At 35.4% G+C, this 5,450-nt stretch overlaps 1 pseudogene; it reads left to right on the forward strand.

Moving 5' to 3' along the window:
- Positions 1 to 1,242: 1,242 nt before the first annotated feature.
- On the forward strand, positions 1,243 to 1,909 carry LOC119543491 (annotated as a pseudogene).
- The last annotated feature ends 3,541 nt before the right edge of the window (positions 1,910 to 5,450 follow it).

Here is a 5,450-nt window from a genome sequence, read left to right on the forward strand (position 1 = left end):
GTTCTAGTTCATGAGAGAGATTTCTAATATTTGTACAGTTAATGACAGACATTGTCCACCACAAGATTCACTGTTTTATATATTCCCATCTTTCCTTCTGGTGACATACGTGACTCTGAGCTTCCCCTTTCCACCACCTTCACACACCATTCAGCACTGTTAGTTATTCTCACAATGTGCTACCATCACCTCTGTCCATTTACAAACGTTTAAGTTCACTCTAGTTGAACGTTCTGCTCGTAATAAGCAACCACTCCCCATTCCTCAGCCTTGTTCTATATCCTGATAACCTACATTTCATGCCTATGAGTTTACATATCATTAGTTCTTATCAGTGAGACCCTGCAATATTAGTCCTTATGTGTCTGTCTTATTTCGCTCAATAGAGTGCTCTCAAGGTTTCTTCATCAACCCATTTTTTTTAAAGATGGTTTTGTTCACACACCAAACATTCCGTCCTAAGTAACCAATCATTGGTTCCCTGTACAGTCACATATTTATGTATTCACCACCATCACCACTATCTATATAAAGACATCTCCATTTCTTCCACAAAGAAGGTAAAGAGATAGGAGAAAAAGAAAAAAGAAACAAAAAAAGAAACAAAACCTGACAGCTGGAAGCAACAAAAGGAAAGATAGAATTAAACTAAAGTAGAATAAGGAGTCAGACATCACCAATGCCAAGAGTCCCATACCGTTCCCCTATACCCCCCACCCCCCATATGCATTTAGCTTTGGTATATTGCCTTTGTTATATTAAAGGAAGCATAATACAATGTTTCTGTTAACCATAGTCTCTAGTTTTTTCCCCCAATCCCACCCCATTTTTAACACCTTGCAATGTTGACATTCATTTGTTCTACCTCATGTAAAAACATATTTGTGGCAAGTGTGGGCTGGGATTGGCTGGGGCAGCTTGGGGAGGGTGGAGGGGAGACGGCTGCAGGGCTGGTGTCTGTGCAGGAGGAGCCTGGGCGGCCTGAGGGTGCAGAGACACTGGGGGTGGGAGACGGTGGCAGCATGGTGGCTGGGTACGAGCCGTCCAACCCTCCTCTTCCTCGCTGTCACTGCCACCGGGATCCTTTAGATTGCGTGTGTTCCTTGTAAGCCCGCCGCCCGCCCGCCGGTCCTCCGGTCCACTGGTCCACCGGTTCTCCCTTGCGCCGCCACGGCCAGCTCTGAGGGTCGGCCGGCCGGGTAACTCGCCCTCACCCCACCCACCGGCCCGCGGGCCAGGACCATGGAGGACGTGAAGCTGGAGTTCCCCACCCTCCCACAGTGCAAAGAGGATGCCGAGGAATGGACCTATCCTACGAGGCGCGAGATGCAGGAAATTTTACCTGGATTGTTTTTAGGCCCATATTCTTCTGCTATCAAAAGCAAGCTACCTATACTACAGAGACATGAAATAACCCATATAATATGCATAAGACAAAATACTGAAGCAAACTTTATTAAACCAAGCTTTCAGCAATTATTTAGATATTTAGTCTTGGATATTGCAGATAATCCAGTTGAAAATATAATACATTTTTTCCAATGACTAAAGAATTTATTGATGGGAGCTTACAAACTGGAGGAAAAGTTCTTGTCCATGAAATGCAGGGATGTCCAGGAGGGCTGCCTTTGTTATTGCAAACATTATGGAAACAGTCGGAATGAAGTACAGAGAAGCATTTCCTTATGTTCAAGAAAGAAGATTTCGTGTTAATCCTAATGCTGGAGTCGTCCATCAACTTCAGGAATATGAAGCCATCTACCCAGCAAAATTAACAATACAGATGATGTCACCACTACAGATAGAAAGTTCATTATCTGTCCATTCTAGTGCCACAGGCAGTTTGAAGAGAACAAATGAAGAAGATGATTTTGGAAACATGCAAGTGACGATTGCACAGAATGGCTGACTCAAGAGCAACCATTATAGAAGATGTGAGTTGAATTTCCACTTGGGAAGGAGAAAATACTAGAGACAACAATAATGTAAAATGGCATTTAAAAAAAAATAGTTTCTTTTCAATTAAATGTTGCTTCCAGACGTGTTTCTCTGCAACTTGCTGAGCAACATTTTAAGAAGATGTTGGACTTCTGCAATAGATGGTACCGATGGTTTTTCTCCTTTTTGTTTTTTTTTATTTTTCATTTTACAGTTTTATTATAAACCAAGAATTTTGGACTTACAAAGAGGTATTATTGCAATAATGCACTTTTCATACTTGAAATTTATTTGTATGATATAAAGTTATTACTTTAAACAAAATGCAAGTTAGGGGGGATTTATTGATAAAATTTGGGTAATTTATAACAAAAGAGTTTACTAAAGTTTGCTAAAAATTCATTTTGTGATATATATATTACATTTTAAAAATAATTTTACACTTCAGTTTTATGATGGAGCCTCTTACAGAAACATTAACAAAATGCAGGAATATGCCATGTTTCTCTTTTTTAGTATAATTCAGTACCTAAATTGTCCTTTTATTTTTCTAAGCTCTTCTTGGTCCTTCATTAATAGTCTTTAAATCATGTCATTAGACAATTTTCCTTACTTTAACATAATTGAGTTATTGCCTCCTTTCCTGTTACCTTCCTAATTTGTTTATTCCATTAAAAAAAAAGTTTAATGAACAAAAGAAGATGTTTTGCTTTATAGTATAGATTCTCCCTCAAAAAGTATAGTGTTAGAAGTCTCAAGTGACTTCCCTTTTTTGCATTACTTTTTATGGGTTCTTTTGAGAACCTGTTTTTTGTTTGTTTTTGTTTTGTCCAAAATGGTTCTAAGTAGAATATACCAATTTAGCACTATTTTTTTTCCCCTTTGTGAAACCCAAAAAAGAAAAGTGCCTTACATCATTTTAAAAATGAAAAGATAAAACCTCATGACCTCCAAAATTAATATACAGAACAGTGAAAAGTAAGATTAATGTTTTCTGTAATTTCTTTGTTTTTTAAACCATAAATTAGTTCAGATAAAAATATTAAGTTTGAAGAGGCTTTAGTAAATTATTTGGAACATGTTCATTTTATGTTATCTTAATGATTCTGTGATATTGTTGCAGCCCTGATAGAAGCTTTTCTCTGAAAATGCATTTATTAGGGAAAGTGATTTGTGAGGGATCTTATTGTTTTAAATTGGCTTTTTAATAAGTTCTTTAAATTGAGTTAATCCAAATTTCCCCCATAATTGGCATTAGCAGTCATTTTATGAATCCTTGGTCCTCTGTGTTTTTATTTATATGTATAAAAATTGTTTTAAGAAAAACATTTACAATTTTAAGTATGTGATGGGAGAGAGGAGAGGAGTGTTTTTGACTTTGTATAATTGATGACTTAAGGGTAATACAAACAAAACTCCTCTGTATTTCACTTTTCTCAGTCCTCTCTTGAGGTGCTTTACCGATGGGAATGATTTCTATACATTCCCTTGGTACCAAGAAGTACTATGCAAGGTAATCTACTACACCAAGTTACCTGCTTTGCTTTCCTATGATGTAATAATACAGTAAAAGCTATTTTAGCCAGCAAAGTGAAAGAGTAGAAATGGATTAAAATGCTTTGTTAATTAAGAGTTAATTCCTGTTGACCCAGGTGATCTACTGATTTCCTTTCCCTTCCCCCTTTTTACCATCCTGAAAACAGCACAGCATTAATCCCACTATGGTCAAGTATCCTGCTGTGTGATTAGGTCATTTGGTGTGGTGGTCTAGTGGAGTCACGATTTAATTGGGTGTTCAGAAATTCCAGTTAGCAAAGAGCCAGATAACATGCTTTCTGGTATATAGATCACTTATTGGACAGGTCAGCAAAGATCTCTCTTGCAATTTAATAATCTCTGATGCTTCATTCTGCAAAGAATCTTCATAATTGTAAATTTAGGTTTTAAAACTGAAGCAGTACGATTTTTTTATTAGCTTCTTAAATACACTTATCCTCTCTAGTAATCTGGCCAAAAATACAGGTTTGGTTATTGATATTAATTTATAACTGGTAATTTTCTACTTTTTCTAATGCCTGTAATTTTTATATTGTCACTAAAGTGCCTGCCCAGCACTGTATGTTAAAGAGAGTCTCTCACAGACACTAGAAAAATGACTGCCATCATCTTTGGTACAGTATTAATGTTGACAAAACATGGTGTTTATTCTTTCTTTTATAGGAACATTGAAATTTGTTTTTTGTTTAGTCTTGTTTTGTTTTGTTTGTTTGTTTGTTTTTGGATCTACTTTCACCTCATATTCAACTAGTTCTGGTAGCTCATCCTATTCTTACTTCCCTTGGCTCCATTTCTGTGATTTCTTTATTTCCACTGATGTTTTTTGGTACTTAAGATAAATTTAACGAATCATGATTAATTTCCTAGAGTATTTGAATAATGTATGTATAACATAGCACCCACTCCTAAAGTTAAATATGTAGTCTGGGCACAGAACTTAAAGTGAAATTGTGTCAAACCATAGGAAAACTGCATTATTAATGTCTACTTTTGAAAGTAAGAAATAATTTATTGAAAATATTCAAATTGGAATGGCAGTATATGTACCTTTTAATTTCAGTCAGTTGGTTCATATTAATTTTTTATCTGTTAGATGTTTAAACATCAGTTACCTTTGTTTATTGGTATCTTCTCTGGTGGAAATGTTAAAACAGTGATAGCTTTCGCTATACCAACCCAACCACTGAACTTTTTGAGCTGAATATCAGTTATGGTGGGGGGTGTGTGTGTGTGTTTCTGCTTCATCTGAGTTTAGAAGTAATGTCAAAAAATTGTTTAGCATGTCCCTTTTAAGAAAATATAAGGTTTCTAATTGTCTTATTACCATGGTAATTCAAGTGAATTAGAAGTATTTAACTGCAGTCTTGAATTATAAAGTTGGGATTTATATATCAGGATCTCAACTTGATGTAAAGTAAATGAGCAGTTACCTGGCGGATTTTTTCTTTAATAACTGGTTTAAGTCATAATTCCATAACAAATTTAGCTTCACTTCAATATTTACTTTATATTTGTGCATCCGTCAGTGCTCCGATTAGGAAATGATAGGAAATATCTGATAATTACTCTAAGATTTAATTTTTTTTATTGATTAGAAAAAATAAGTTTCTAGGGTCTCCAAATGCTGGATTTTTTGGTCTTACCCATCCATGGCAGCTAAAAAAAAGAAAGGAAAAATTACTCAAAAATTTTCAGGTTTACATATTAGCTTCCTCTCAAAAGGAGTTGTCAATACCTCACAGTTCAAAACATTTCCTATGGTTCAGTAACATTATACTGACAAGTAATTGCAACTTACTATGCAGCAAAAATGATTCAAGAAGCAAAATAACCTATAAAGTATTTACCTTTGTATAGGCAATTGCTTAATTTACTCTTTTAACAAACATTTGTACTTGGATAAAATGCTCATGTGTGTATAGGAATTGTCACAATGCAAAATGCTGCTAGCCCAG

This window comes from Choloepus didactylus, chromosome 8 (assembly GCF_015220235.1).
Source record: "Choloepus didactylus isolate mChoDid1 chromosome 8, mChoDid1.pri, whole genome shotgun sequence".
NCBI classification, from domain to species: domain Eukaryota; kingdom Metazoa; phylum Chordata; class Mammalia; order Pilosa; family Megalonychidae; genus Choloepus; species Choloepus didactylus.